Here is a 21,624-nt window from a genome sequence, read left to right as displayed (position 1 = left end):
ACAGTTTTGTTTAATAACTGTAAGATTTATGGCTGGAGAATAAAGCAAGCCCAAGTTAATTCAAATGTTTGATAGTGACCAAGGCTGTAACTTTCACGCTGTCCATATTGTCTTTGAAATTTTAGACAGTTAGACAAACCGTGTGACTGAAACTCACAACTCAATTCAAAATTATTGTGGTCCATTATTATCGTCATAGTCCGAGAAAAATGTAAAGTTGGCAATTCGAGATCTTTCCCTGGACGAAAATGAAATTCTGCTAACGTTGTGAACAACGACTAGTTATTGTATGAAATGTCAGAGAAAAAAGGCAGTAACACTAGCTCGGCTTACGGAAATGTCCCAGATAACAAATCCATTTGTAATTCCTTTACAACCGTGACAGTAACGTGTAGTAAAAAGTTACGTAGCTTGCAATTTTTTAGTAGTTTTCGATGACTTCTCAAACGAATCACCCTCCCGCTTCGTTGTCTTATTTGGTAAATTTACGCTGTACGTAAATTGAAGCAATTTAGATGAATCTACTGATACTGCATGCTGAGGTGGCGTCGCTATTAAAGACTGAAAGTACAATCGCACCATGCTTGTAACATCATAGTGATTCCTGCGATGTAAATCTGTTAATTATATATGTTAAGTTACGTACGGAAATAGGATCAAATTTTGTGGTTAAAAAGGCAATTCGCCCCTTGCCGAATTCTGAACTTTTACTTCTTTTTCGAGGCTGCTTGCCGATCCAGCTTGCGTGTGCTTTGATAATATCATTTCGACACAAACCCAAATCAATGCAGCTATTCAAATGCTTTATCGTATAAATCGCTTTTATATAAGAGATTGAAATCAAGTAGCACACGCTTAGATGCGGACAAATAATAAGAGCACGCCATCCCGACGTATAACTCAATTTTCTGTCAATCCGCAGCGAGCAGGCATTTAAGAATAAATGATACAAGAAATGGAGTTCCCTGTCAGATACAGACACGCACAAGGCCAAGTCTATCTCGATAGTCGATACAAGCATTTTAACTACTTACGTCCAGCATTTGGATTGGAACCTAAAATCCACTCTGATTTTGCGGCTCAGTAGAAGATTTTAATACCAACCATGTCGTACTGAGATAGCGATTCGGTCTTTGGTGTCATACTGAAATGTTTATTTCAAATTTCTCGCAAACAAGAAAGAATCCCTTTTGTGTGTTACCATTTGTAACATGATGGTGTACGAATTGTGTAATAATAATAATGATAAAATAATAAGGTGGTTTCTTATTTGTCAACTCTTTGTACATTTTAACCTGAAATTTCTGAGATTTTATATTTATCTTATAGTAGAGTGCTGGTTGCAAAGAAAGTCGTCTAGAAATGACTTCCGTGGGGGTTTTGGTGTCACAAGCTGAAATTCACAAAAAATGAAAGGTCATCATATACTGATTCTAAATGTCAAGGCCGTCCAAAATCGGTTCATGCATTAGGGCACAAAACACGAAAACGAGTTAAGCACATGTACGGAAAGAAGAAACAAGTTAAAAAGTAATCGTAAACGATTTACATAAAGCGCATTTCCACTTGCATTCATTTCCTATTTGTAAGATGCAACTTCTGTTAAAATCGTAAAAATCCGGCCACAAATATGAAAGATAGCGTTGCACATGGGCAATCCATTTTTGACGTGCTACTTCAATTTCAGTTTATGAGAAGAATTTCATTTCAATGCTTTTCTAAATAAGAAAGTTGGCACTGCGCATGCGCAAAATTAAATTTTGAAACTGGCGCTAGATTTTCCTTTATTCCAAGTGCCTATGTATCAAATTTCATTTAAATTCTTCCATAAATAAAACAGTTGGCACTGCGCATGCGCAAAACCAAATTTTGAATAATAATAATAATATATATTAATTCCCAAGACAAATTTTGAATTGTATAGGATACGTCAGACACAAAAAAATACAATTAAATACAATTTAAAAAATGTTGGTCATACACAATACAATGGACAAAAAAGAAAGAATGCAATATAAATTACACTAGAGATCCGCAATTTTTATCAATACAATTTAGAAATTCATCAATTGTATATGGTGCATTGACTAGAAGAAATTTTTTTAAAGAAGATTTAAAGCACTTTATTGTTCCCTGACTTCTAAGTGTACTTGGAAGAGCATTAAATAATTTAATGCCCATTGACGTGGGAGAATTATGGGCAAGTTTAAGCCTTGTTAAAGGGATGATAAATTGTTGTTTATTGCGCGTGTTGTAATTATGAAAACTGCTATGGCGTAGGAAATGTTGCTGATTATGGAAAATAAAAGTTAACAATTCAAGTGTATAGAGTGATGAAAGTGTAAGAATATTCAATTTTTTAAATATCGGGCGACACGAATCAAATTTCTTACTACCCGCAATACACCGGACTATTCGTTTTTGTACAAGAAAAACATTTTTTGCCGCGCTTGACGAGCCCCAAACAATTATTCCATACGACAATCTGGATTGAATTTGAGCATAGTAATAATTTAAAGTATGGTTCACATCCATTAATTCGTTAAGATTCCGTATCTGGTAGCAATAAGTGTTTAGTCTTTTAATAAGATTTTTGCAGTGACATTTCCAATTTAAGTTTTGATCTAAATAGATCCCCAGAAACTTCCCAGTGCCTAGAATATTAATGTTTTTGGTGCTTGTGTCAGACAAATGGTTATTTCCAAAAGTTGTAAATGGTAGGAAAAATGTTTTATCGTGATTTAAGAATAATTTGTTAAAATTAAACCAATTACTTAGCTTATTTAGAATCTCAACAGCTTTTGGATATATATTTTTTGCTTCTTTCCGGATATTAATGCCGTCCTATCATCCGCATATAAAACCAAGCAATTTAAGAACATGACAATATCATTAATAAATAATAAAAATAAAATAGGTCCTAAAACAGATCCTTGTGGAACCCCCATATTAACAGGCAAAGCTGTTGATAAAAATTTTGCAATAGTGGAACCGGTTTTGAATTTAATTTCTACTTGTTGACACCTTCCAGAGAGATATGATGAAAACCAATTGGCAACAACGCCTCTGATACCGTAAGTATTTAATTTGTCCAACAGTAACAAGTGATCAACAGTATCAAAAGCCCTGCTGAGGTCACAAAATATAGCAAGGACATTCTGTTTTTTATCAAGAAGTGAAATGATGTCGTTAACAAAGGAGTTAATGGCAGTAATTGTCGATTTCCCATTGCAGAACCCGTGTTGTTTATTACTTACAATGTTATATTTAACAAGGTGACTATTTAGCCTCTCTAACATGGCGTATTCAAAAACTTTTGACAGCGCCGAGCTAACAGAAATTGGTCTGTAATTCGAGCAATCTCGAGAGCAACCTTTTTTGTGAACGGGATGCACAGTTGACAGCTTAAGTTCTTTCGGGAAGACACCGTTTGAAAAAGACATATTGACTAAATGTGTGACAGGTTTTATTATAATATGCAAACTTGACCTAAGCAAAGAATTAGGTATCATCGGGGCCCGAGGAATGTTTATTTTTTATGCTTTTTTTAAAACAATTTAATAATTCCGTTTCACTAAAAGGCAGTGCACACATACTTTCGCGAATAGTCATATTAGACTCAAAGTTGCTAGTCGAATAAATGTTTCTTTTTATAGAACGTTGAATATTTTGAGGGCCATTAATAAAATTCTCATTAAAAGTATTTGCAATTGTTTGAGGATCGTCAATGATTGTTTCTGAATTTTTAAGAGTGATATTTTTGTGCGACTTTTCATTATTGTTAAGTATAGATATAAGGCTCCATACTGTTTTATTTTTATTGTTGGAGGATTTGATTAAGTTACCATAAAACGATTTCTTACAATTCATAATGTATTGCCGGTATTTACATTTGTGTGTTAAATAAAGTTTTTTAAGCGCGGGATACATTTTTTGGAGGTGGTAAAGGTTTTTAAGATCTTGGCTAAGCTTTTTAACGGTGCTAAATGAAATGAAAATGAAATGATTTTCCTTTATCCCAAGTGCCTATGTATCAAATTTCGTTTAAATTCTTCCATAAATAAAAAAGTTGGCACTGCGCATGCGCAAAACCAAATTTTGAAATTGGCGTTTGATTTTCCTTTATCCCAAGTGCCTATGTATCAAATTTCGTTTAAATTCTTCCATAAATAAAAAAGTTGGCACTGCGCATGCGCAAAACCAAATTTTGAAATTGGCGTTTGATTTTCCTTTATCCCAAGTGCCTATGTATCAAATTTCGTTTAAATTCTTCCATAAATAAAAAAGTTGGCACTGCGCATGCGCAAAACCAAATTTTGAAATTGGCGTTTGATTTTCCTTTATTCAAGTGCCTATGTATCAAATTTCATTCAAATATTTTTATAAGTAAAAAAGTTTGCAATTCGGTTTATAAATGGTCGAGATGCGAAAAGGGCACTGTGAATTTTGAATCGATTCGATTCAACTTTTGGCGTTGCGTATTATATGGCTAAAGCTATGCCCATATTGAATTTCATGCAATTCCGTTCATAACTAACGGAGATGTAAAAGCGATCGAACATTTCTAAACAAAGTTATCGTTCACACGGACAGATAGATGGACAGACAGACAAAGGAACAGACGGACAGACTAACAGGCAGACGACAGATAGCAATGCAAAATTATAAACGATCTCTAGGATCGTTAATAAACGGCAAAAGTGTAAAATTATGGAACATGTAAAAAACGGTTTTTTTGTTTTTTTACAATAACTTTTTTTGTAAGCGGTACAGAAAAAATTCCTTCCTTGGTACAAGACTCGACACCATAACGAACCAAATAGCGAAAAAAGTAGAACAATAGTTCTTAAGATAAAGAACTAGTAGCGTCGCAAAACGAGCGGACGGACGGACGGACGGACGGACAGCCGGACGGACGGACGGACAGCCGGACCGACGGACGGACGGACAAAGTGGCCACAATAGCGCATTTTTTTTTATTTTTGTGGAAATGCGCTAAAAATATTGAATTTTTTCGTATATAAATCAAAATGTTCTTTGTATAGTGAAAGTAATTAGAAATTATCAAACGTTTCCAATTACATTGAGTCCTACCATTGAATAAATGGTCTTACGGAAGAATTATACTTCCAACGCGATTACCTCAGTTCGATATCCCTAAAAATTTGACAAATATTGAGCAACTTTTGCGTTTACATCGTATTATTTAATAAACGGAAGCCTAAATCAAAAAGTTTTACTCTTAAAAAAAGTTTCGCTCATCGTTTATCTTTACATTGCATTGAGAATTATAATTTTATCTGCAATAGTAACCAAAATATGTAATTAAAAGTAAAACAACGAACTTTTACTCACGTACAAGGGACAGGCTTTCACTCCGGTGAATACAATCCATCTCTACATTTCCTGTAGCTCCATATCCATTTCGCTCTTATAGGTACGTTCTCGACACGGGTATACCAAAGTTTTGCCAATACAATTGATACAAATAATTAGTAATTACATAAATCAATGAATGTGAAACTCAAAAAGAGACCAAACCATAATCCTAAATAGCTATGTGTAAAAAAATTTTAGATACAGAACATCGCCTTATATACTTACAACCCCAGGTAACTTTTTAATTGTGTCATACTAAATGATATGTACCTAATAACAAACCCTAAACTAACACGTAACACTAATGTGATTTCATTACCTAGGTAAGAATGACAAATAGAAAAAATTTGATTCCATTTATTTACAACCTTTTCGTCATCGTCTCTTAGATGTGATGTCGTCAGTAAATTTTTGCACGACTTTATCAATATCAATATCACGATTAAGAACAGTATCTCCACATCTGTACAAGTAAGTAATGGGTTGCAATTTTCTTGTATATGTGACCACCTTGCATTTCGATGTATTTAAATGAAGAGAGTTAGCATCACACCAATCTTGAACGATCCGTAATTGGCTTTGTAAATATTCACAGTCACCAATCCCATTAATACCATAAAAAATTTTCAAATCATCGGCATAAACGTGATGTGTACACGATATTTGAGTTGGTAGGTCATTTATAAAGAGGACGAACAGTAGTGGCCCAAGGTTAAACCCCTGGGGCACACCTGAGGATGCAGAAAACAGTTCAGAATTATAGTTGTTGAATGCCACATATTGCACTCTGTTAAGCAGGTAAGAATGTAAGAAAGATAGCATCGATTCATGAAAACCAAAGTCTCTTAGTTTATTAATTATTATGGAATGATGAATACGGTCAAAGGCCTTGGCAAAATCAGTATAGATAGTATCTACTTGGCCTTGATTATCCACAACTTCAGACACATATTGTGTAAAACATGTCAGATTGGTCACAGTAGACCGATTACCCATAAAGCCATGCTGGTATCGCGAAATCCTAATAACTTAAGCGAACGCTGTCCGTGTCGCGGAGTGGTGTCACGGGTAGGATATACTTCACGTTATACATAGCACGCACTGTATTTATTAACTTGAGGATAAACGCAAGCATAAATTACAATTTCAAACACCTTCGCAAAATTAGACAGTATGCTGATAGGCCGATAGTTGTTAATTTGCGACAAGTCACCAGATTTTAAAACGGGACAAATGCGCGCCTTTTTCCACAAGTCAGGAAACGTATTAGTTCATAGAGATAGGTTAAAAAGTAATAGTAATGGTTGAACCAGCACCCCTCTACAATCCTTTATCAGGAAACTTGGCACTAGATCGGGACCAGCCGTGAATTTGTTAGGTAGTTTGCTTATTGCCTGGATAACTTGCGATTCTAAAACACTACCGATGTTAATGCACGGCAAATTGTTAAATTCATTATCCTTGTTTGCACTATCATTGTAACCATCATCAGATAGGTAAACACTGCCAAAATACATAGCAAATGCGTTGACAATTTTTTCTGGAGAATCATAGCACACATCGTTATAATACATTTTGTTGGGTATCCTTGTGCAACCCTTTTTTTGACGCACGAATGACCAAAATTTGTTAATGTCAGTGTTCATGGACCTTTCAATACTGTGCACGTAATTGAGATACTCCAATTTAGTTTGTTTTTTGATAAGTAGCCTAAGCTGCGAAAACTTTTCGTAGTGATTAGCGTACTTATTTTTTTATATTTACGAAAGTAATAATTTTTAAGTTTTATGTTACGTATTGTAGCACCAGTCATCCACACTGGATACGTCCTGGCGTTTTTCTTCCGTAAAGGTACATGGAGATTAAATAAATGATAAAGGACATTGTAAAACTCTGTGGTAGTTAGGTTAACATCCGTATAATTATGAAGGAATGACCAATTAACGCTAAGCAGCGCATTATAAAGACCTAGAAAGTCTGCTTTTGAGAAATTATAGCTAGGATTATTTATATTAAGAGGGAATTTATTTCCAGAAGCATATTTCAGCTGCAAAGTAAAACGCAGGGCGGGATGGTAAACATCTTCTTTAAGTAATGGCACCAAGTCACGCGTTACTTTTGTATGAATATCCGATAAAACAAGATCCAACAGTCTCTTATCTATATTTGTAACAATGTTATATTGTTTTAGATTGAGTAGATCGGTTAGATTATATATCGATTCTGATTTACTATCATCATAACCATCGTTACTGAAACTTGGGATGTTGAAGTCTCCCATGATTACTATGTTTTTATCTAAGACACTACACACTTGTTCAAGATAATGGGTACACTTAGTAATGTTATTCAGTGTTGTATTGGGCGGAATATATATAACAAAAACATACACTGTATGCGAATCAAAACAACATTTACACCCCAACATATCAATTGATGGAACAATTGCATAAAATTCTGACATATCAATGCGATCAACATGTTCCCTCTTGTTAGCAAAAAGGGCTATACAAGAGGGAACACCATATAATAAAATAATAACACCGAGTGATGCCGTAACCTATTTTAAGCACCAAATTTTGTTTACAAAATGGCAAAATCTTTGGGAAGACTCCAACTCGGAGAAAAGCACGCAATATGCGACAATCCTCCCTCAGTTGATTCGAACTCACTGGTCGAGGAACGTTACTGTGAGTAGGTGGTATGCGACCACAATAGCTCGACTAAAATTTGGTCACGGGCAATATTCATTTCATTTACATAAAATGGGATTGACAGATACTCCCAGTTGCGTATGTGGAGAACAAGGCGACCTTAATCATATTTTCCTTGGTTGTGTGAATAACGCTAATTTCACTGACAAATTACTTAAAGAAATACGCTGTCATAATATGGAATTACCAACCAATATGTTCACCCTATTAGCTTCAAATAACAAAAAAATCTACGATGCCTTGGTGCAATTTTTGATGGAAGCTAAAATTCAAATTTAAATAAATAAAATCATTCATTGAAGAATACCTCTGTCATAACATACTTCTGTTCGTCATCCTAAACCGTTCCGTGGTCTGTTGTCTGTCGGTTGTGTTTGTCTGATTAAAAGTCTCCATGAAAGACCGCATGGAGTGAAGAGTGTCATCCTTGTCATTTTGTTTCCATTCCTGTTAGCCACATGGGCATCGATCCCGATAGGGCTAAATTAAAAAAAAAAAAAAAAAAAAATGCGATCAACAGATGTACAGTCTTTAACAGCGAGAAGCGCACCTCCTCCCCATTTTTGTTTAGTTACCTCGTATTGACGATCAGATCTCTCAACTGTGTAGCAGTTAGGAAAATATTCAGCACTGGAAATGGAATTTGTTAAGGCCGTTTCAACAAGTCCTATCAGGTCGTATTCACACATGACTACCGAAGCATTGAAATCGTCAACTTTTGTACGCAAACCACGAACGTTCTGAAAATAGCACTCTAAGTTAATTTTACTGTTGGGCAAAGTTAGTTTAACCAAAGAGTACTCTTTGGTTTAACCAAAGAGTATAGAACGAAAAGAGCGAAAATCATACGTATATTAGCGTGCCGGTATGCGTTCCACGTTCTCAGATGGCGTTAGTTCGCCGGGGAACGCCTATCTACGACATGCGTTTCCGTAAATTAAGTTACGAAAAATGTACGTAAGTTGTTCACTCTCATACTTTAGAGTTTAATTTAAATTTTCCACCACGTTTTAAGACATAAATACATTTTAACCGGAATACAGTTCAACAGACAACCAACTTATTTACTTTCATCATTGAGTCAACCTTCGACTTTTACTGTAATGGTCAACTACAAGTGTTCAACGTGAAATATGACCCTTTGTGTAGATAATCTGCACTTGGAAGAAAAACAAAAGGTGCAACATTAGCCAATTAGGTTTTAATTTTTATGTTATGAAATTGAAATCATAACTGCATTGTTTTGAAAATTAATTTTCGACATTTTTTCAGTTAATTACCTACGTAACACTGGCGGACGCGACCGACATTGTTCTCCCTAATCTATAAAATAATTTAAAAAAACAACTTTATCGGGGAGTTCAGAGTTCAGTGACACACACGTCACACATACTGCAGTTGTAGGTATTCTTTATACAAACTTTCACACCTCTTTTTTTTTTACATCTTTTAAGGGATGAAATTAAAAAAATCTTTGAGACGTGTTTCATTTTTTTTTATATTTAGAGTCTAAATATATTCCAGTGAGCGAGCGCTTTTGAGTTCATCAATTTCTGCTTTAAGAGACAGTATTAATTGTTTAATTTCACTTATTTCCGAATTTTCTTTATTGCATTCGTCGCAATGATAAGCTAGCTTACGATTCTTGTTGGAGAAACATTTGAGTTCACTTTGCGATAAACCCGCGCAGGTTGAATGGATATGATTACCGCATTTGTCGCACTTTATCTCCCTATCAGAGTCCAATGCATTATTGCAAATGAAGCATTTATTAATTGTGGGCATATTATTGAATATCAGCAATGAGATTATTGGAGCACAAAATAACACGTCCACACACCAAGAATTACGCACGTTTTTCATTACTATTATTAAGGGTGTATATCCTCAGAACAACTTGTCTTTACTTAGGTTAATATGCATCTCGACAATCGTAGCACAACTAAGCTCACTGGTCTCTAACGTGGCCAACGACGATGTGACTCTCACAAAGACGCTTCCTTTCAACTTCGGAGGATTTTTCAAATTTGTCCCATCCCACTTCTGAAAAATGAGTTCTTTTTTAAATAAAATGTATAATCGACTGTAAAATAAAATAAAACGGAATAGATGTACTTTTATAGGAACCTTAATTGTAATGTTCATACGGGACGTTTCGGACTAACTAATATCACATAATATTCAGAGATGTACTTTACTGGATGTGTCAATACGAACGAAAAAAATTGAGCAAGCTGAAACCATTTGTTAGGTAACAACTACTTGAAAAATAAGCTTTTAGCAAGAACAACTTCCGTTCCTTACGTAATTCCTCGCCCTTATTACATAATATTTTACTCGCCTTACCACCTCTTCCGTGGACAACTGTTTCTGTACCTGAAATGTTCAAAATAGGAGTTTTTCACTCCGGGTTGTATCGCGTACTTTTTAGCCTTGGAAATGCTTATGTTTTGTATGGGTATGAATTTACCAGGTTTGCCGAATAGAAATATAGTATAGTGGTGTCGCGTTTAGTGTTGATTGTACCGTACTCGACTGCAATCGGTAGATTCAGAAAAAGTCGCGGATAGTGTCGATACGGTACTTACTTAACAGTGCGCAGGGGTTTTGTTAATTCGAATTTAAAATTCTCGCACAGCACATCGCCCGTGATAGTATTACACATAATTTATCGCACATGGTCCGTGATGGTATTACACGCATGTTACGCCGCTTATTATTCAGAAAGATCATGTTTGCGACACGAGCGAGCTTGGGAGCGAGTGGAGCAAGATTATTCCGTATGAATAAGGGTTATTTATGGCTTTATAGGTTATACGGTTATCATTTCCAATGTCTCCGATGGTTGCAAGGATTGCGAAAGCTGTGAATTTTTTTTAAATTGCCAATGTTTTTCTTTACGACCACAAGTGGTATATTTTTGAACATCTAAGCATAGGTGGACAATGTTAATACAACGTTTCAATAAAAAAAATGAGGTTCGGCTCAACTCTGATATGCTCACAATTATTGTGTATGCAACGGACCGATTAATAAGGGAATGCTGAGGTTTGTTGCATTATTAATCATGGTTGAGAGCAAATCGTGATATCCGTTTTTATGTTTGCGTTTATATCTGTAATGAATTATATAGCAGTTAAGTAACGACTAAAGGAAGATATTAAAGCTTTAAACGGGTTTTGAAGGCGATGTGCTCAAACATACATCGTTCATCATACTTTATATCCAAGTAGTGCAAATATTATATACGAAACATGAATATTTATATACTGAAATTTCTCACTACGTAATTTGCTCAATAATACAAACTCGTATCGAAATGTAAAGCAATTTCAACTTTCCCTCAATTGCACATTTTTGGGTAATATTTTCCTAAGGAAATCCGATCCGAACCTGAAAAGCAGGAAATAGCATGGCCGAATTACCTGAAAAGCAAATTTTCGGTTACGTACGCGTGACCACAGCGCTTTGTAAAGAATAATCCCACTTATTTTTTAAGCATAAAAACCGGGAAAGTTTCTATAAAAGGTTCGCTGAAAGGAAAAGGAATAACGAATCCACCCCGGAAAATGATGTATAATTCGTATCACCTGCAAAATTGTACATACGATGCGTATTATAAAATAAGTATGCAAAGGCAATTGAAAATATTTAACTGGAACACGGGAATTCGGATCGATCCTTAACCGTCCACATAAATCAGTCTAACATCACATGCGAACACTAGATAAGTGGAGAATATTTATATTGCTATACGTGTACGTGTTTGAAAAATGAAAAAAAGCCGCTTCCAAGAAACTACTGGAATTATTTTAGGGGAACAACGTGTATCAAAAAAAGGCTCAATATTATAAAATTTTTAATTGTTTACATTTCAGCGAAAATTTCATTAAAGCAAGTACGGTGTCTACTTCAATAAAGCAGAGCGCGTGGCCCTTATTTTACCTTGAGTTTGTAGCTCGTGTGCTGAACAATATGCAGATTGTGTAGAAGCGGAGAAGGAAAGGAAACCTGAAGAAATTGTAGTTTAAACCTCTAGAAAGTGTGTGAAATAGGTGACACGAGAGCAGACATTTTAACAAAACAAAAAGATTCGAATACATGTTGTGTTCACATTCCGTTTCAATTTAGGAGATGTAAAAGCAAAATTCAAACGAATACAGAATTCCGTCCAAACTATTTCTAGCAGTTAAATTTTGGATGTCCGCAGTACCTATAATTTACTATCAGTATGTAGATAGCAATGCTGTAATTATAAAGCAGTTCGAAATCCTAAACGTACATCTAATTGATAGCTTGTGTCCTCTCACTTTGCATATACCTCCTTCTGTCATTAATTAAATTAAGTAAATTTCTTCCTTCAAGGTGGTTTCAAATCGAAACGCATTTCTCAACACGATGAAAATGTCCGATGTTTAGTGATCCGAAACAGTCGCACGTAGGGATCCTTAATTTATTTGTACATTTTATAGTATTTTTCCTAAAACTTTGTCACTTTGAATTTTTGGATTTTTTTGAGTATTGATTGCAATTCTACGTATAAGAATAACCCCTCGTGTCGGACGTTAACCATTGCTTATGCGATATATTGTGCAACGCGAATCATTACCCCTCTTATTTTTTTTGTTTGTGTGTGTCTGTTTATAGATTTGCAATTTCGCGTCCTCTTGAGCTCAACAGGTTGCGACCGGAAGTTCAAAGGCAAATTTAGTTATTTTCTTCGTTTTTCTCTTTTAACGTTTGACTACATTTTGGTTTTCGATACTAGCGAATTGTGCTTATTACTTTGTTTGAAACCCACTTAATGATTATAGTTCTGTTGTTTCTGCGGAAGCTTATTTTGATAAACACTCCCCGACTACGTGTTGATTCCCTTTTTACTAAAAATGATTTTAAATTCCAATATTGACATACCAGATCTATATATTACAGTGTCCTATGTGTGATAATTTGAGATCATTACATTAAACCACCATCATTTGTGACATCAAATATTGTTTATGTTTCTTTCCCCTTAAGTGTTGCATTCCTTTTAGTTTAGCAAGACGAGAACAAGGATCTCTAGTCTGCCTTGTTTAACCTTTTAGTAGGTATTCATCCCCTCTCTCTTAACATTTATTGAAGACTAAGTGGCGCCTATCCGGATTACTTTTACTGTTTCCTTTTTTTTGCTTAGTTGTGCTTGTATATAAGAACCTCACATATTCACCCCGACCCACCACTACTTTGCCTGAGCTTACCCTGTGTTTATCTAAGGTAATTTTGTCGCGTTTGCCCAAAGTGAACGTAACAGTGTGCATATCTTTTGTTTTATTTACCCCAAATGACCAACCCCCCCAGAAGCTGCATATGTGATTTCCATGACGCACCTGCCTCTATATCTGAAAAAGAATGAAAAATACTCTAATTGGATATGAAGTATTGCTTTTAGTGAAAAAATGTACGATTTCTCAGAGACTATGATGGTTGTTTACATAAAAATATTGCACCATTTGGAGTGCTTTCCGAAGAGAAGGGCTCCTCCAGATTTCACCTTAAATACAAAAAACATATGCTTGAAAATTCCGAACAATAGATTACAGTTCGTCGTAATATGATTTATTTATATAATAGCATTGAATAAAAAGTGTTTTTATTCAATGATAATAGTGAGGGGATGTATTTTTGTAATGAAAACAGAAGGATTAATATTCAGTGACACATACATGTATCCGACACTATCACAAAGCTTTGGGCTTAAAATCCCGCTGGAGCTGATGGCAATTGGGATATCTTATTTAAAGTATGGATGTTTCTGATTGCCAAGTTAATAACTATGCCTTTCGACCTTTCTGAAATATTAACGACCGTACCGTAGTGTTTCATACGTTGTATAATATGGGGTGAGCATTATTGGCAACTCGCATGTTTATTACATCTGTACAATTAAATTAAGTGTACACTAAGATTATTGCAAAACAGTAATCCACATCCACGCACCCCATCCTCTGAAGTGATTACAAAATCAATATTACGCAGGAAAGTTCATGTATACATTTAGAAATGTGGATGGTATTCCACAATTCTGTAACTAATGACAAACACATTTGTATGAGTGCAAATGAATGGATATTGTTTAATGACTTTCGAATTGATAGTGACGAATGCCGCAAATTCACCGAGCTCTTGCCGCACGCGGTGTGCTTTCTGGCTGCCGAGTTCCAGAGCTATAAGTCACGTAGTGTACACAGTTACAATACTAAATTCATATATGAGATCAATAAATGCATACATAATACAGAGGAATGTAGTGCGAATAGAGCGATTTTCGCTTATTACAGTCACTGAATAGTTCAGTTTGCTTTCGTGTAACGAAGAGCAACTCATAAATAATGTAACAAAAAACATGTATATAGAATATTAATGGATCTTCCTTTCAAGATAAGTTTTTTTATTTATTTGCAGTTTTTCATGGTTATGTTGTGAGCCGATCACATAATCTATGCTGAAATGTGGAGGAGGATGTTGATTCAAACTGCAGAAATCTAATAAGTTGAACTGTTGTCAACAAAAAAGGTGAATTCGAAAATCTGGTTCGAATCCGGCCCGGCCGAGGACATGCATAGTTGGTAGAGCAGCCTTGATTGAGCCATTAAGTTTCGGCAATCAATCAATTACAACGCGTCACTTTTTCAGCCACATACCTACTGTCTTACATTTTCGGAAGCAATAGTAGGTTCCACGCGCTTTTACTTGGAGCTATTATTCCATCGCGTAACATTTTGTCTAGCTCGTCTGCAGGTACTGGAGTCGTATCGGCAGGTATGAAAATCTCTCCAGTGGGTTGTGCAGTGTATGATTGTTTATTAAGCGGCAGAGCAAAGCGATGCAAGCTTTATAGGTCAATGTTTATGGGTCAAATCCAATGACTCCGTGAGGTCACACCGAGATGCTCTGCCGCTTTTTTAAACGCTCTTTATGGGTTTATTAAATATTGGAAAATAGGGAATAATCTTGAAAAATCTTCTCGTTTACCGTTTGCTACTTTTACTAAGTGCTCTTTGCTCTATTTCAGATTTGGTCGGAAGTGGCACAGAAGGTCTAAATTCTTTAATTTCTGCAAACACTCGACATAACGTACAAATCCCCCTTCATGTTCTATAATGAAAAAATGTTTCACACCTCACTCGTGAGTCTTGGGTATTGCCGCGTAACACAAAGCGAAAGCAAACAAAATGTCGAATCTGCATATTGACGCACGCGTCCACGTCCAGAGAAAGAAAGGAGTAAATAAGTAAAATAAAGTTTCAAAGAAAAATTACCATGCATGAGAAAGTTGGTTATGAGCAGTCTGTGCAGTCACTGCTTATGCTCACATAATTTTTACTATGTGCGAAATGTTTATATTTACTAGAAGCGTCTGTGGTTAAAATTTCAAAGAAATATCTCCATAAATAAGAAAGTTGGCATTGCGCAGTCTGCATTTTTACTATGTGGCGAAATGTTGCCTTTACTTATGAAGCATCTGTGAAATGTTCAAAGAAATATCTCCATAAATAAGAAAGTTGGCATTGCGCAGTCTGCGCAAAATATGGAGTTAAATGAAACTGATCGAAATGGGCAAATATAGACCATAACAGTTATCAATTAGCGAAAACCCGAAGTCTCTAGGTGGCCGAGATCTCGATGGAACGGACGGACGGACAGACGGAAACACGAGCACATAAGCTTTACCTCAACTTCGTTGTGTTACGCTAAAAAGTGCCTACATGAAAAACTCACCTCTGCTACGTACGTTTTCGTAGAGCGGCGGTGACGCATTAGATGTACTTACTTTCTCCTTGAACTTAGAATATTCGAAACCTCACAATAGTCACAATGTTTAAAGAGTCCCTATCTCACTATACCATTACCAAATTGTTCGAAACAAAATGATCGGCGTATACGCATCCAGGCATAAGATACACTTGAACAGACTGAAATTTTTAATTATTTGTTATTTTTACGTGATTGGTGCGACGATAAGCACATCCGAGGTGCAGAATTATGCGTCCACGGGGAGCGAAAAAAACACTCGCTCTCGGCATAGAGTAAATAATATGTAAATAATATAAAGAGGTTCTATGTTGTATAAATTTGTGGCAGTGAGAGACAATATTCGGTTTTAGCCACATGGTCTGTCTAGCTTTTATTTATTTGAAATTTTAAACTGTTTTTATTATTCTTTTATACATATATTTAATATTTACCATATTTTCTGACGTGTCAAAACCTATTTTTGGTATACGGACAAATAAAGATTGATTGATGTCATATGAAACTATTACTAGTTAAGCGTTTCAAGAACCTCAGTAGCCAAGCTCCAAATTCATAATTCCTTTAGGAAACCACTACCAATCGCGTTTCGTGTCGATAAAACATTAGAATCAAATTGTTATTCTTCGAGTCAATTTGTGTAGTTGGTAAGAAATCGTCACTGTGAGGTACCTACTTAGACGAAAGCTATAAAAGAGCGAATAACGTAATTGCGCTCGAAATGGAATTGTTCCTAAGTAACCAAATCATAATGAGTTTGCTTTCAATTTTACAATATATACCTCCCTTTAATTGCTAAAAATAATTACAGTGAGAAGCAGTTATGAAAGGTACTTCGTAGCGCCGTAAAGTAGGTAGCAGGTGCTAAAAATCACAACCCTTAACAATTATGTTTTCAGTTATTACAACGGAATGAAAAATAAGCACAAAGCGTAGAAAAATATGCTTAAAACCTGAGTGACTTTGCTATAAACTGAATTAACTGGAGTATTAGTGTATATAATTGAACAGAACGAGAGCTTATTTCCGTGCACTCATGTTGGATTGAAAATACTTTTCGTCCCAATGAGACAGCAAAGCATACCATATAAACTTAGGAGTGCCCAATTGTGACCATTCCCTGAAGAGAAAACCTCTACATAGAATTTATTTGAGAATAAGTATAAAGACGAAATGATGCTTTAGGATTATTGCTCATCACATTAATGATACTTGGTAAAATAAAAACATAGAGGATCGCAGAACTTGGTTCCACTCAGGTGTATTTATTTTAGCAGCATTCCCGTAAAAAAGAAAGCTTTAAGGGTACTTCACAATCCGATATTTTTTCGAAGTTTACATACGAGGTTGTATATAGAGTATTGTACGTAATTCTGTGCTTCAGAAATATCACTGCTTAATATTATTAGTTGATGGTGTTTCTAGTACTTAAGTGGTGCTGATAGTAATCATTCAATATACTTGCCTGCTTATTTTTGTTGTTGAACTTCCACATTTCGTTATGCGTAGAACAATCTAAAAGCTTTTATTTGGGCGGCATTAGAAAATGCAATAATATGTACGAGAGAGAATAACGGTTTTAATGAGTGAATGCTAGGATTATAACTAACGAAGGAAGATGAAATTAATTAATAATTAATTATTAAATGAAGAAAATTCGACACTAAGCACCTTTCTATTACAGGCAATAACAATTTCTGCAAGGAATTCTCTATAACGTGACAAAAATCAGCAGTGAGATTAAGGGCGGTGGCTAAGGAATCTATCTTCTCCAGGTCACTCGCAGGGGTTTCTACGGTTTACCTTCTTTAATAGAACGAAACGAACGCACGCTAGTTAATCACTCAGGTGAGCAAAACCGGAAAGGCGCCCTCTTCTTAGCTTTATTGAAAATTTAATGATCCTACATACAAGATAAAACCTACAACGAAACCATGAAAAAAATCTTAGGCAGTGACGTAATATGAATATATTACGGTGGTGGAAACAAATGAATGAAGTCAAGTTAACCATGCGTCAAAAGAAGCAAATGTCAAACATCGACAGCTAACAATCAACTGTTAGGACACAATTTTGAAAAATGTCAAAGATGAATTTTTCCGAAGTACCGTAAGTAGTATTCAGCGAATTGCTGATCAACAAACATTAGAAAAGATAAAATAATCCCTTACAGACCGTTTCTAGGTTGAGACAACAGCATAAGGGTCCAGGATATCAAAGTTACTCTAAAGGGCCGCATTTTATAATATACTAGTTTTTGCCCGCGATGTCCTACGCGCATAACACTACCCTCTGTCTGTTTGGGAATCTCGGGAAGTGCATTCGTTAACGCCTTCAAAGAAACCTACGTTCTAAATGTCAAGTCTGCATCTTCCACAGTGTTGACTGTACGTAAAATCCCGCTTTTTTCTATTCCCGTGAGAATTGCAGGAAGTGTTTCACTAAATCAGAAACCTTCGCGGGCACATGTTCAGCTATTCCCCAAAGTTTTACTTCAATGGGATGAATGATGAGGGAATAAGGCATAAGAGACATACAGACAGACAAACATTGATTCGCTGTAAATATGGTTGAATTGTTATAGCGACACCTATTCAGTCATTACACTAGTATAATAGAATCGGTAGGTACTTACTGCAAGTGGTATTAGACAAGGTTTATCCTCTTGCTGACTGATTTGTCCAATAGTAGTAGGACCCTTCCTGACCGTAACCAGAAATTTCTGGATCTCGTCACTTAATATCTGCGAAAACGATTTTAAGAACTTATATCATTGCCATAAACCATAGTCAAAAATCGACGCAATAGTCAACGATAACAAAAGTAGATGATTTTGAGTGCCTTCCAAAATACAAACTGTTAAGAGACCACAAAGAACTAACTCCAGTAGCAAAAAAGGATTATTATGTAACAATTTAGGTCGTTACCTGGGCCACCGGAAAGGTTTCATTAAAAAAGCCATCCCAGGATTCATATAGAAAATACCGTGGGAATTCTTTCATGATTTCATTTTTTACTGATCAGTGAATGCTACTAGGGCTTGTAGGGTATCGTTTTCTTATAAAACACATACAAGGTATTCATTTTTAATGCAGGATAGGTATGATTCCACCTCGGATTCCACGTCTCATCTACCAAGTATAAGTCGAAACAGAAAAAGCAGCTTGCCGCCCTCATAAGTATTATGCCAAGTCCACAACTTCGTTTCACACGAGAATCATGCAGCTCCGTCATCTTTGTTAAATAGCGGTAAAATGCGAGCCAAACCAGATTTAATTAAATGCCTAGAAACATCGTTGTTCTTTGAAACGAATACTTGCTACTATTTTCGGTGGGGAAGCGGTGCTACAACGCACAAATGTTAAATCCGGACATAGCTACAACATTGCAATAGTATGGAGATCAGAAATTTTCACCATGCATATCTGTTCATTTGGACAAAAAGTGTCGCGCTGACGTTGTTTTTGATACATACCGACCTTAAAAACTACCACCATGGGAGAAAAGAGAGGACGACGTACGAGAAAAAGGGCGGCACCTATGCAAGCAATGCCCAAAAATTCCTTCGAGTAATTGAAAATAAGATGGAATTGTTTTCATTCTTGCCAAAACAATTAATTGTGTTGAGTGTCTTCTTTTGCGGAAAGCTTGGGACACCTGAAAATTTTTCGCTGAAGATACACTGTCACGTGGACTGTCCCCCGTTGGGTAGTCTGGCACCTTATCGTAAACGATCGTCCACAGGGTTGGTCTTAGTATCCCGCTGCGGCACTCCCCCTTCTGGCCTAAATCTGTAAGCCATCGGGCTTGGGCATTTCCCCACCATTCGCCCGGTTAAATAGCTTCTCTGGAGGTATTGTGGAACTCCCATTACCTTCACTGTTCGTATTATATTTTGGTGCGATACAGTGTTGAATGCGTTCTTCACATCTATACATGCCGGAAGGTTTTAAGGGTGCAATTGTTCGCTTCTGATCCTCTCCAGAATGTCTACCGCATGAATGGTGGAGCGCCCTTAACGGAATCTGTACTGTTTCTCAGATATTTGGTTACTTGTGGCAGTTTCCAGGTTTCGACTATCTTTTCGAATAACTCTCCTGAGAAATCTAGCAAACTACTGAGTCTATGGTTCTGCCTTCGGGACCAGCACCAGCTGGCAGTACTTTCACTCGTCGGGGTATCGGCCCAGCTTCATATATGTATTGGCTATTTATTCAATCTTCAATCAATCAATCTTTATTTGTCCGTATACCAAAAATAGGTTTTGACACGTCAGAAAATATGGTAAATATTAAATTAGTACAATGCATATATATATAAAAGGAAACAGTTTAAAATTTCAAATAAATAAAAGCTAGACAGACCATGTGGCTAAAACAGAATATAGATTATAAACAATTTAAAATTTTAGTTAAAAAGAGACAAAACAGAGATAAAATATAAACAAGTAAAGGTAAAAATGACTAAAGAAAATACTACTACACAGGCACAAAAAGTTCAAGTAAACAAACAATGAAATAAATAAATATCATTAAAATTATTGAATAGATCTCCAAGGCGTATGTAAATATTCACTAACGTTATAAAAAGAATGACTTAATAAGTGCGCCTTAACGACTCTTTTAAATTTAAAAAAATTGTAAGGTTTGATACAATCAGGAACGATATTGTATAAGTCGACCCTAAGACTGTTATTTTTAGACCTACTTAGTTTATAATAGGGCGTTTTTATTTTTTTTGCTCCTCGTGTAGAATAGTTGTGAGAGAAGTCATTGGTTTCAAATTTATTTTTGTTTTTATGAATTTCCAATATGGTGTGATATATGAAAATAGATGGAAGAGGCATAATATTTAATTTTTTAAAAATAGGTCGGCAGTGAGCACGATAGTCAGCATTTACGATTATACGGATTATTTTTTTTGCAATAAAAACGCCTTGCTCGCTTTGGAAGAGTCACCCCACAAAATTACACCATATTGTAAATGTGAATGAACTAAAGAAAAATAGCACGATCTTAGGGTGGCTATACAAAGTGATCGTTTTAAATTCCTTAAAATAAATAATGATTTGGATAACTTAGATAAAACTAAATTCAACTTCCGGTCTACGATTACTAATCTTATTGCTGGTGCCATGTTCGGTCTTGGGCAATTTGTTTTTCGGCATCTCCCGTGCTGCCGTCNTATCTTGTGGCTTTGCAACTTCGCAACCTCTCTAACGCTGTTTTGTCCAGCTTATTAGAGTTCCATCCTCCGTTTTCCCCCATAGTTTTTGGCAAGTCGCCCGCATCACTTGACCATAATTTGATGCTCTTAAAATTTCTTTGGTATGAGATCAATTCCTTCATGTTATATGTTCCATAAAAACGTTAATTGTTGTACGCTTGTTAATAATGTTTGTAAATTTATGAATTATTCAACACTCTTCGTTAAAAAAAGTATCTATATATTAGGATCATTTTTTTTTGGGTTGGATCCATCGTTCCTCGAAATGGGGGTTGAAATATATTGTGTGATCAAAACTCTCTAAACCTTCCCCATATAGTTAACTATACTATATAAAAACTAAACTATATGGGGAAGGTTTAGAGAGTTTTGATCACACAATATATTAGGATCAATCACCGATTTCGGGCAATGACCGAAAAATGTGGCCAAACGCGTTGTGGCCCCCATCATATCGCCATGTTTGAAAAACAATGTAGCCGTGGGTCTTTTGCAATGCCAGAATGAGTGC

At 35.7% G+C, this 21,624-nt stretch overlaps 1 long non-coding RNA gene across 1 annotated transcript; it reads right to left on the bottom strand.

Annotated features, from left to right (window-relative positions):
* Positions 1-7,722: 7,722 nt before the first annotated feature.
* On the bottom strand, positions 7,723-8,763 carry LOC116166115. Its single transcript, XR_004144267.1, has 3 exons — positions 8,669-8,763; positions 8,401-8,573; positions 7,723-8,355 (listed from the first exon to the last, which is right to left on the bottom strand). It is a non-coding gene; the product is annotated as an uncharacterized LOC116166115 (long non-coding RNA).
* Positions 8,764-21,624: the final 12,861 nt, after the last annotated feature.

The sequence above is a fragment of the Photinus pyralis genome, unplaced genomic scaffold (genome assembly GCF_008802855.1).
Source record: "Photinus pyralis isolate 1611_PpyrPB1 unplaced genomic scaffold, Ppyr1.3 Ppyr1.4_LG3a, whole genome shotgun sequence".
Classification (NCBI taxonomy): Eukaryota; Metazoa; Arthropoda; class Insecta; order Coleoptera; family Lampyridae; genus Photinus; species Photinus pyralis.
Note: the sequence above shows the minus strand (reverse complement) of the source record. Positions and strands in the feature narration are given on the sequence as shown.